The sequence below is a fragment of the Callorhinchus milii genome, unplaced genomic scaffold, assembly GCF_018977255.1.
Source record: "Callorhinchus milii isolate IMCB2004 unplaced genomic scaffold, IMCB_Cmil_1.0 Scaffold2, whole genome shotgun sequence".
In the NCBI taxonomy this organism is placed as follows: Eukaryota; Metazoa; Chordata; class Chondrichthyes; order Chimaeriformes; family Callorhinchidae; genus Callorhinchus; species Callorhinchus milii.
In genome coordinates this window covers 473,910-486,583 of record NW_024704743.1, presented here as the reverse complement: position 1 = coordinate 486,583, position 12,674 = coordinate 473,910, and positions in this window count along the sequence as shown.

Genomic DNA, 12,674 nt, shown 5'->3' with positions numbered 1-12,674 from the left:
GGAGTGGGGACTAGTTGGGATAAGAGCGGGGGAGTGGGGACTGGTTGGGGTAGGAGCGGGGGAGTGGGGACTGGTTGGGGTAGGAGCGGGAGAGTGGGGACTAGTTGGGGTAAGAGCGGGGGAGTGGGGACTAGTTGGAGTAGGAGCGGGGGAGTGGGGACTAGTTGGGGTAGGAGCGGGGGAGTGGGGACTAGTTGGGGTAAGGGCGGGGGAGTGGGGACTAGTTGGGGTAGGAGTGGGGGAGTGGGACTCCCCTGTTGGTAGATCTTTCGAAGAGCCACGATGGGCCAAATGGCCTCCTTCTGTGCTGTAAGGTTCAGCAATACTGCACCTGGTTGAAGGATGTTGTTGTTGTTGTTGTGCCTCTGTGTGTCTGTCTGTCTATCCTCTCTCTGGTGCGCAGTATTTTGTTTGACAGCTGCTTCTGTCCCATTCTGCTCTCATTTTTTTTTATCATCCATGTCCTGCTCCTTGTTCGCATCCTGGGCAGGAGAAGAGCAAGAGGAGGTGGTGGTGTTAGAGGAAAGAAGGGATGGAGGAAAGGAGGGAGGAAGAGGGAGGGAGGGAGGGAGGAAGAGGGAGGGAGGGAGGGAGGAAGAGGGAGGGAGGGAGGAAGGGAGGAAGAAGGAAGGAGAAAGGGTAAGGAGGAGGGTTCCTTGAAACAGATGGGGCACATTTTCTTGGCTTTTTGAATCTGACAGACGTTCGAGGCTTTCCCTCCATGTTGGAGACCTGACGAGGGTTTGAGGCGAAGGAAAAAAAAAGGAGAGAGCACAAATGAAGAGGGGAAGGAGGGAGGGAAGAGAGGAAGGGAAGGAAGCGAGGACGGAGGGAGGGAAGGAAATGAGGAAGGTGGGAAGAGAGGAAGGAGACAGAGAAGAGAGGAAGGAGGGAGGGAAGGAAGCGAGGAAGGAGGGAGGGAAGGAAATGAGGAAGGTGGGAAGAGAGGAAGGAGACAGAGAAGAGAGGAAGGAGGGAGGGAAGGAAGAGAGGAAGGAGGGAGGGAAGGAAAAGGGGAAGGGGAGGGAAGAGAGAAAGGAATGAGGGAAGGAAGAGCGGAGGGAAGGATGAGCAGAAGAAATAGAGAAAGGAAGAGGGGAGTGAGGAAGGAGGGGAGAGAGGAGGGAGAGGGGGACTGAGTTGTTCCCGCCGCCACTGCCTCTCCCCAGGGTGTATGTGGAACCCGAGGCCACGGGGGAGAGAGGGGGAAAGCGGAACTGTCACCACCGTCTGTATCAGGGGGGAGGAGGGTGGGAGGAGGGGAGTGAGGAGAGGAGGAGGGGAAAGAGGAGAGGAGAGGGGAGTGAGGAGAGGGGGTGGGGAGTGAGGGAGGGGGGTGAGGAGAGGAGGAGGGGAGAGAGGAGAGAGGAGGAGGGGAGTGAGGAGAGGAGGAGGGGAGGGAGGATGGGAGAGAGAGGAGGAGCGGAGAGAGGAGGGGAGTGAGGAGAGGAGGGGAGTGAGGAGAGGAGGGGAGTGAGGAGAGGAGGAGAGTGAGGAGAGGGGGTGGGGAGTGAGGAGAGAGGAGTGGAGGAGAGGAGGAGGGGAGAGAGGAGAGGAGGAGGGGAGAGAGGAGAGGAGGAGGGGAGTGAGGAGAGGAGTGAGGAGAGGGGTTGGGGAGTGAGGAGAGAGGAGAGGAGGAGGGGAGTGAGGAGGGGAGGATGGGAGAGAGGAGGAGGGGAGTGAGGAGGGGAGAGAGGAGAGGAGGAGGGGAGTGAGGAGAGGGAGTGGGGAGTGAGGAGGGAGAGAGGAGAGGAGGAGGGGAGTGAGGAGGGGAGAGAGGAGGGGAGTGAGGGGGTGGGGAGTGAGGAGAGGGAGTGGGGAGAGAGGAGTGGGAGGAGGGGAGAGAGGAGAGGAGGAGGGGGGTGGGAGAGAGAGGGGGAGTGAGGAGGAGGTCCCCCCTTCCCCCCCTCTCTCTCTCTCTCTCTCTTCCCCCCCCCCTTCTCTCTCTCCTTCCCCCCTCTCTCTCTCTCTCCCCCCCTCTCTCTCCTCTCCCCCCCTCTCTCTCTCCCTGCCGCATTTCGTCCATCAAAGGACACTGTCAGTTCACTTTTCAGTAGCGCTTTGACGTTCTTTCAATGTTGTAATAAGGCGTGATATCAAATGCAAGAATTATTATTATTATTTCTTTTTATAATTGAACTGAAAGGCAGCTTTGAGGATGTCGTAAAAGTGAGAGACGTGCATTGTTAATAACCTTAACACTGTTCATTTTATACAATACCTGTCATATGAAATTAACATCAGCCACTTGGAACTCATTCCCCTCTCCTCTACCCAACTCCTTCGCTCATCCAGCTCAGGCCTCCTGCTCGTCCTTCGACCTCTCCATTCCATCATGGGCGACTGTGCTTTCGGGACTGCGCCCCAAACCTTTATGACTCTCTCCTTCAATCCCTCTGCCTTGCCTCTTCCTTCCCCGCTTTCAGATCACACCTGAAGACCGTGCATGCGGTCACCTCCCCATTAAGCGCCCTGCTCCGCCACTGTTAAGTGCTCCGAGACGCTACCCCGCGTGAAGGGCGTACGTTGTTGAAATAAGAATAATCCTTGCATTTGGTTACTGCGCTGGTGGTGGGTGATCGTGTAAAAGCGTAGTGACTGTGCAATTGCAGGCAAAAATCTGCACCGGGGAGAAGCAAAAGGCGAAATAAATAATAATGCTTTCGCCCACAAAACATACATTTTACGGTGTATTCTGTGAAGCGCTTTGAGGCGTCTGAAAGCACGTGATAAGGCGCTACGTCAAATGCAAGGATTATTATTATTATTTAACAATCCTTGCGTTCGAAACAGCATCTGGTCATGTTGTCGAGACGCGCTTTTACGGGATAACACGGTAAAGCGTAGTGACTGTGGGTTTTGCGGGTGAAACGCGGCAGCCAATTGATCTTTTTTTTAAAAAACAGATTCTGAACTGAAGAAGCCTTGCAGCTGAACGAGTGATAGCTGAGCTCTGCAGCCTGTGGTGTGTTTGGACCTGCAACCTGACTGCCCTCTGTCTCTCTCTCTCTCTCTCTCTCAGGGGGCGCCTTGACACCGAGCGCGTTCGATTGACAGCTTGGTTAGGGGTTTTGATCAGATCCACAGCAGCAACAAGGCTTCTGAGTCATGCTCCACACTGCAAACTGAACAGAATAAAATAACAACGCATTCTGTTGATTGTATTACACCGCACCTGTGCATTCATTGTCTGTCTGATTCTCATTCCTGGCTCCCTCTGACAAACCATTATCGTTTAATAATAATAATAATAATCCTCGCATCTGATGTAGCGCTTTTCACGTCGGGAGGACGTCCCAAAGCTCTTCACAGAACACACTGTAAAGTGAATTGACTGTATATTTGCGGCAGCCAATTGCGCACAGCAATGTCCCACAAACAGTCGTAGATTGAAAATGACCAATTTATTATTGTTTTTGGTTTTGGAGGGATTATTATTAGGTGTGTGAAGTAAGGAAACTTGCCCAAGGTTTCGCCCTCTGCCTGGAATTGAACTCCGGTCTCTCGCTTGCAAAGCGAGTGCTCTAACCACTGAGCTACAGGACTCCACAAAAACCACTTTACAGGGAATTACTGTCAATTCAAGTCTGTATTTGGATGTACATGTGATAACCAATTTGCACACAGTAAGATCTAATGAGCATTCATGAAGTCAGCGATACGGGAAAAAAAAATACCCTTTCAAATTGTGCCACGGGAATTTTTAATGTCTTAAATTTTTGAAGAGGTATACAGAAAGACCATTTAAAATCTATTCTGAAGGGCAGCGCCACTAACAAGACCAGCATGGAGTTCTGTAGTGTGTTGTTTAGATTACACGCCTCGCAAGAGGGAATGTTCAATTCCCGGGAAGGGCGAAACCTTAAGTTTCCTTACTCCGTGCTCCTGTTTACCTCGCAGTGAGTGCTATACAGCACAGAAACAGGCCATCCAGCCCAACTGGTTGGTCTATACCAATGTTTATGCTCCACATGAGCCTCCTCCTGCCCTTCCTCAGCATAACCTTCTATTTCCTCTCTCCCTCATGTACTTATCTAGCCCAAGTAGGAACCGGGTTGTTGTTTAATGTGCTTTAAAACAATAATGGTTTGTCGGAGGAACAAGGAATGAGAATCAGACCCCAGATAATACACAGTTGTCGTGTAAAATAATCAACAGAATGCATTGTTATTTTATTCTATTCAGTTTACAGTATGGATCAGTACTCAGAAGGGCTTATTACTGCTATGGATCTGATTAAACAGACATCCCAAGGCCCTGGATAGTCACGGGTTTGCACCTGAGCAGGGGGTTGGGACCAGGAGGGGCTGAGCGCAGGGCAGGTTGGAGTGGGAAGGTGAACAAAGGTGGGGTCGAAGAGAAGGTCTTGAGATGGGTCTTGAAGGAAGCAAAGGTCACAGAGGTAGAGCGGAGCAGGGCTTTGGAGAGCTTCAAAGTGAGGACAAGGATTTTAAACTCGATGCTCTGGGGGTAGCGGAGTCAGTGAAGCTGGGCGAGGATGAGGGTGATCGGCTCGCGGAGCTTAGCACTTAGACAATGGATAAATAATAATAATCCTTGCATTTGATACAGCGCCTTATCACGTCTTCGAGACATTTCAAAGTACTTCACAGAATATACTGTAAAGTGAATTGACTATATTTTGTGGACGAAATGCGACAGTCAATTGTGCACAGCAGTCATGGATTGAGTGACCAAAGGGATTATTATTACCCCTGGAAAAGTGATCTGCCAATCGACTAACAGCCGGATTCTTACTTACTGCTAGGTAAACATTTTTGTGGAGTAAGGAAACTTTCCCTGCCTGGGAATCGAACCCAAGATAATAGGCACATGTGGTGTAATAGAATATAAATTCAAATTTATAATTATATAGAGCCTTTCAGATCGGGAGCACCTCTCAAAGTGCTTAATAATCCTTGCTTCATTTGGCGTTCTTAATGTCAAAATATTTCAAAGAATATTCTGTAAAAGATTTGTAGGAAAAACAGCGAATGCCTGATAGCACTGTCGTCTCTGATTCAAGAGGTTATGGATTCAAGCCCCATGTCGGGATTTCAACTCACAGTCTAGGCTGACACTTCAATGCAGTGTTGGAATGTGCGCATTGTCAACCTTTGGGTGAAACATTAAACCGAGGTCCTGTCTGTGCCTGTTCAGGTAGATGTTAAAGATCCCATGGCACTACTTAAAAAGAGAAGGGAGTTTCTCTCTCTCGGTGGCCTGGCTAGATCATTCTCCAGGTAAAATTGGTCATTTGTTTTCTGCTTGTTTGTGGAACATTGCTATGCACAGTTGGGCTGCTGTGCTCGCCGACAAATACAGTCACTCACAGTAAACCCTGTGTGATTTTTGGTCAGCTGGGTGTCTGACACATGTGGAAACCCATCACCGTTGCTTTAGAGTACACAAACTGAACTGAGAATTCCATGCATTCCACCTGCACATGAAAATCCCAGAGATTGATTGTAGGAATTGTAGGAATGCCAGTCAAGCGGAGGAGGCGGGTGGTGGGTTGGGGAGTAAGCAGGTCGGGGGGATCCAGGGCCTGAAGGAATTTGAAGGCGAGTGTGAGGATCTTGAAATTGGGAATTGAGACCCACATGGGAGAGAAAGAGCGCTACCAACTGAGCCGGGCTAAAACCCTGACAAGGATGCATTGATATCACACCTCATTCAGCTCACAGCTAATTCCACCAGTGAGTACTCAAAAGAACATTCTGGAAACATTCTGCCAAGCAATAGCATATGGCTCTGCTATAAATGTAGACTCAACATATTGTAACATTTGGCTAATTATCCCATAAAGGAATAGAAATTATTTGTTTTAGTACAAGCGCATATAACAAGTGGCATTTCTTTGCTCAGAGAAGAGTTTTATTTATCACATATATATTCTATTACATCACATAATATATATATCATATAATCGTTGCATCTTCGAGACGTCTCAAAGCGCTTCACAGGATAGACTGTAAAGCGTAGTGACTGTATGTTTATGGGCAGTGAGTAGGAACCCGTGAGTTGTTAGTTGATTGGCAGGTCACATTTCCGGGGGTAATAATCCCTTCAAAATAATAAACGTAGTCACTCAATCCTCGACTGTTTGTGGGACCCTGCCGTGCGCAATTGGCTGCTGTGTTTCGCCCGCAAAATATACAGTCCATTCACTTTATGTGAAAAGCTTTGAGACGTCCTCCCGAGGCGAAAGGCACTGTATCAAATGCAAAGATTATCATTGTTATTTTATTATGTTTGGAAAGTCTCTCCTGCTGGTAACCTAAAGCTGAGGCAGTGGTGGGTAAATTCTTTTGAAAGGAAATTAGATAGATGTCTCTGGAAACCATGACGTGTTCTAACACAGCCACCCTGTACATAAAAACATACAAATTTGCTCGACGAAAGAAGACCTAGATCCATCCAGTTCACCTTCCACCGTCCTGGCCATATGTCGTATTCCAAACTATATATCTTAACCTAAGAAATTATTTCCTAACAGAAAGCTACCTAATAGCTTCAGACCCTCTCTTTCTCTCTCTTTCTCCTTTTTCTGCCTTACAACTGAATACATAAATTCCAACAGAACTGAGACCCTCTCTTTCTCTCTCTTTCTCTCCGTCTCTCTCCTCTTTCTGCCTTACAACTGAATACATAAATTCCAACAGAACTGAATGAATGAATGGGTCGTGTCTGGGCAGGTGAGCAAATGTAGTATATCCTGGAGTGAGAGAGAGATTTACAGTAAATCTGTGTTAAGGATCATTAACGGGGATGAAAAGATATCTGTTCAGACAGGATGTTGGGGCCCCTTTGCTCAAACTAAATTGCTGAATGAAGGCAGCCTGGCTCAGGGCAGTTGATTTGTGACTTTGCCTGTGTGTCTCCAGCTCCCAGATAAGGGGTTCCTGAAGCCATTTATTAAAGTCTTTGCCCAAAACACACTGACGTCAATTAACCCCTCACACCCCAAATCCGATTTCATTTCGCCCACGAATTATACATTCAAGTTTCCTTAGTCCATACGCCTCTGTTTATCCAGCGGTAAGTAGGATCCTGTTGTTAGTCGATTGGTGGATTACTTTTTCCGCGAGTAATATTTCCTTCGTAATAAAAATAACTTGGTCACTTCAAAAAAATTGTTCACTCAGTCTACGACTGTTTGTGGGGACGCTGCTGTGCCCAATTGGCTGCCCCGTTTCACTCACAAAATATACAGTCAGTTCACTTTACAGTATATTCTGTGAAGCGCTTTGAGACGTCTCGAAGGTGTGATAAACCGCTGTATCAAATGCTAGGAATATTATTCTTATTCTCTTTTTTTCAACAGTGTTATGGGATCTTTAACATCTGCCTGAACAGGCAGACTGAACCTCGGTTTAACATCTCATCCAAAGGACGGCATCTCCGACCATGAAGCACAGCTCTCCCAACATTGAGCCGAGACTGAGTGAGTTCAAGAATTCCGATGTGGGGTTTGAACCTGTGGTGGAGACATCCAAAACAAGGGGACATAATCTTACAATGCGAGATAAACCGTTTAGAATTTACGTGAGGTCAGGAAACCTTTGCTTCAAAGAACGAGAGGGGGTGTGAGAATGTGGAGCGTCCACACAACAGGGGAAGCAGAATCGATTGGGATCCTTAAGTAGTGAATAGATGGGTGGACATACCTGGGAAGCCTTGAGAAAAGATATAATATATACTGACTGTGTATTTTGTGGGCAAAACGCGGCAGTCAATTGCGCACAGCAATTTTTTTTCTTGGGTGGGGGGTAGATTGAGGGATTATTACTCCAGGAAGTGATCTGCCAATCAACTAACAACCGGGTTTCTACTTATTCCTCGGTAAACAGGTGTGTGGAGTTAGGTAACTAAGGTTTCGCCCTGACCGGGAATTGGACCCGGGTCCTCTCGCTTGAGAGGCGAGCGCTCTAACCACTGATAACTTCAGGAAGCGGGATTAAAAGACCAGCCGCTATGTCCGTAAAGTGATGGAGCAGACTTGCTGAGCGGAATGGCTTTCTCTAGCGATGTTACCGTGGCAACACGATGACTGAAGAAACTTTGAAGGCTCCCGGCACACACCCCCGTAAACCCGAAGATACGTACAAACACAACTCGCCACATTAATATATTCACAACAGGCTCCTTCCAGAGGTATGAAATATTCATGTAGCGAGTCGGCTCTGTAACTGAGGCTCCTTGAACTGTGGGGATTCGTGCCTTCTGATTAGCGTACTGTGTGCACCAGCTCACGGCTGTGCTATTCCAAATAAGAACATAAGAATTTTGCCATCCTGGCAGTCACTTGACATGTCGTGCCCCAAACTACATGCTGTATTCCCAGATATTCGTTTCTAGCAGAAATCTATCTCATTTGTTCTTGAAACAAACAATATTTTCTGCTTCTGCCGTCTGTCTCTCTGGGGAGCCTGTTCCATTACTCGCTCACTGAGGTGGTTTTTCCGCAGATTTATTCTGAATTTACCCCCCTGCAGGCCGTGTCCTCTGGTACAAGATAAAACAGCTTGTCATGGTCTACATTATCTATTCCCTTCAGAATCTTAAAGACTGTAATCATATCGGCCCTCAACCTTCTCTTCTCCAGTGTGAACATGCTCAGTTTATCTAATCGCTCCTCGTAGTCTATATAATCACTTCATTCATTCATCAATCCATCACAAAGATTCTCTGACGTTTAGGTGAGCGCTTGAACCACTGAGCTACAGGGCTCCAAGGGGGGTGAGGTAAATAACGCCCGCATTCTCTCCCACCCCCCACTATCCACAGTATAATAATAATAATAATAATCCTCGCATTTGATATAGCACTTTTCATGTCAGGAGGACGTCCCAAAGCGCTTCACAGAACACACTGTAAAGTGAATTGACTGTATATTTGTGGGCGAACGCGGCTGCCAATTGCGCCCAGCAATGTCCCACAAACAGTTGTAGATTGAAAATGACCAATTTATTATTGTTTTTGGTTTTGGAGGATTATTATTAGGCTCTGTGTGAAGTAAGGAAACTTGCCCAAGGTTTCGCCCTCTGCCTGGAATTGAACTCAGGTCTCTCACTTGCAAAGCGAGTGCTCTAACCACTGAGCTACAGGACTCCACATGATTTATCTGATCTCCTGAATCAGAAATTTCAGGTAACCACCTCAAGCACTGAGGTCACTTGAAATCAACTGGACGCATTATATTAATGTGAAGTGAATCACTGAAAAGCCTCAGCTGGTATTAGGTGAAGCCCTGAACTCCACCAAGTGCATTAGAACTAATATAAAGTATGAGTGACTGGGCAGTAAATTATTTATTGTGTCATAACTTGGCCTCCAACCTTTGTAGTAAATCCTCGCATTTGATACAGCGTCCCTCACTTCGAAACATCTCAAACGCACTTTGCTGTCAAGCGTCAAAATGCAGGCAAATGCAATCAAACAATCCTCGCAATTGATTGAAACAGCGTTTCATAGGATACACTGTAAAGCGTAGTGACTGTATTTCTGTGGATGGAATGCAGAAGCCAGTTTGCGCACAGCAGTGGGTTTAGCTTAGACCATGTGATTCCAAGTCCTGAGGTGGGTCTTGAACCCACAACCTTGTGACTCAGAGGGGCGCGAGAGAGAGAGAGAGAGAAAGAGCTACCACTGAGCCAGGCTGACACACTGATGTGGCAGAGCTAAGGGGCAGTGTCCTACATTGGCAGCCACCTGTGTGAAGGGTTTAGTACGCTAGCGAAGGAACCAGGGCTCACTTGTTCAGACCTGCAGCTCAAATACCTTTGAGACATGATGAGACTCTTCAACACGGGGACACTGAATGAGCAGGACCACACCTAAATGCTTTATCGAGCCTCTGTTTACCCAGCCATAGGTAGGAATCCGGTTGTTAGTCGATTGGTGGATCGCTTTCCGGGCATAATAATCCCTTGAAAAAAAAAAAAGTTGGTCACTCAATCCACGACTGTTTGTGGGACACTGCTGTACCCAATTAGCTGTACTCAATTCGCCCACAAAACCTACAGCCACCACACTTTACAGTATATTCTGTGAAATGCTTTGAGACACCTTGAAGACTTGATAAGGCTCAATATCAAATGCAAGGATTATTATTGTTATTATTATATCATCATTATTATTATATGGCACCCCCCCCCACTCTCTCTGGAAATTCTCTCCCTCAGCCCACTCAAGGACTATCATGTCAAGACCAATCTTTTTGACCGCGCTTTCGGTCATCTTCTCACCCCCACCGCTCAGCTCCCACTCCCAAAGCCTCTGTACAAATCAGTTGCCGTCCTCTAGATCGAGACGTTAAACTGAGGTCCCGCTTCCTGTTCAGGTAGACGTTAAAAATCCAATTAACGAAACAGTTCTGACGGAAGGTCATCGACTGGAAACATTAACTCATTTTCCCCTCTCCATAGATGCAGCCTGACCTGCTGCAATGTGTAGTGGCTGTTTGTAGGGGAGCGCGTCAACAAAGCAAAGGCTAAATACTGCAGATGCTGAAAATCTGAAACAAAAACAGAAGTCGCTGGGAACACTCTGTGATGCTATCCTGGGTGAGGGATGCAAGTTGTTGTTGTTGGAACTCCATTCCACAGTCCCTTCGCCTCACTCCCTCCCATGTCTTCTTCAAGGCCCATCTCAAGACCCTCCTCTTCAACCTTGCCTTCTGGCACCCTCTTAACCCCTACTGATCCCAACCACCAGCTCGGGTCCAAATCCCTGACTGTCCAGCGCTTGGGACGTCCTCCTGACGTGAAAGGCGGGCGCTGTGTAAATGTCATTAGATGTTGTTGTGTACAATACATGTCTATGATATATGGTGTGTGCTGCGTGTGTAGAGGCACATCTGTTGCTTACTCTCCAGCCAGTGGTTGCCTCCCCTGCTCCCAGCCACTCGCTGCTGCCTGCTCTTACACAGAACCAACCCACAAGACAAGCTGTGATTATGTCAGGCGTGTGGAATGCAGTGCAGCCAGATTAACCCACTCCCCAGCTCCCTCCCTGTTCCAACATGCGATCGGGGCCTCATTAAACCTCTGCCTTCACGCACAGGACCAGTGGTGAAGGTGTTGCCCACCTCGTTGGTCCACCAGCCACAAGATCCAACTGATTCAAAACTCCGCCACCCACATACTCACCCGTACCCCCATCACACCATTCCTCGCCGAGCTCCACCGGCTCCCAATTACCGAATGGATTGATTTCCAGATCGCATTCATATTTTCTCCCTCAATCCCTCCGCCTTAACCCCCCCCCCCGACCACTTTCAAATCCCACCTAAAGACCTTCCTTTTTGATTGTGCTTATGGTCATCTCTCTTCCCCCCCCCCCCCCCGACTCGTTGTCAGACTCTGCTACTGTCAAGCACTCCAGGACGCTGCCCTGCGTGAAGGGACTATATAAATGCAAGTTGTTGTTGTTGTAAAGAAACCGGAGCTCAACCAAAAGAGAGAAGGAAATTTCTCTCACCCAGTGCCCTGGCCACAATCATAGTAGGTAAAATTGGTCATTCACTTCATGGCTGTTTGTTAGGCGTTGCCTTGAGCAAATTGGCTGCATTAGTCAACAACATACCCAGTATTTCACTCCGCTTTACAGTAACTCCTATAAAGCACTTGTTTGGTAGGCACTGCATCAAATGCAAAGAATATTATTAGATGTATTATTATCAATATTATTATAAAGTGCTCTGAGACTTGCCAATGTATTAGCAAAGAATTATTTATTGAAGCCATTGTTATTGCAAAGAACACAGAGATTAGTGCTGAGAATTAGCAGACCTGTAGCGTGGTGGGTAGAGCACTCACCTGCGTTTGATTCCCAGGTGGGGCGAAACCTTAGGCAGGTTTCCTTACTTCACACGCCTCTGTTTACCGAGCAGTAAATAGGAACCTAGTTGTTAGTTGATTGGTAGATCGATTTTCCGACGGTAATAATCCCCTAAAAAAAATGTGGTCACTCAATCCATGACTATCTGTGGGTCACTGCTGTGCGCAATTGGCTGTCGTGTTTCGCCCACAAAATACAAAGTCAATTCGCTTACAATATATTCTGTGACACACTTTGAGACGTCTAAATGAGATGATCAAATTTAAAGATTATTATTTTTGAATTTCTTTGAAACAAACTGTTTTAAATTCAGATTCAGGGGACGAGACTTAAAAATGGAGACACCTTGTAAAGTCAATTGGCTTTACACTTTTAAGCGCTTTAAGACGTCTCGAAGACGTGATAAGGCGCTTTATCAAATGCAAGGATTATTATTATCCTGTGAAGCGCTTTGAGATGCCTGGACGATGCGATAAAGCACTATATCAAATGCAAGGATTATTGTTATTAAATCTGCTGCTTCTCGGACATAACTGTGTTTGACCTCCTGGCTTTGATTCAGAAAAGCTTCCCAATGAGGCTCCTCTTGGCTGGAGCTCAAAGCGTTGCCACTGGCTCCTGACTGCATTCCAGCAGTGCTTAGAAGGTCAGCAACACAGGAGAGGCCAGAGTTAGGGGGGTTAGAGAGAGCGAGAGAGAGAAAAACAGCACAGTCCATATTCACCTCGGTTTAAGGACAGAAGGATTTGCTGGCGAAGGAAGACCAAGGTGCATCCAGTTCACTTTCCTTCCACCATACTGTGGAAGTCGCTTGACATGTCGTGTCCCCA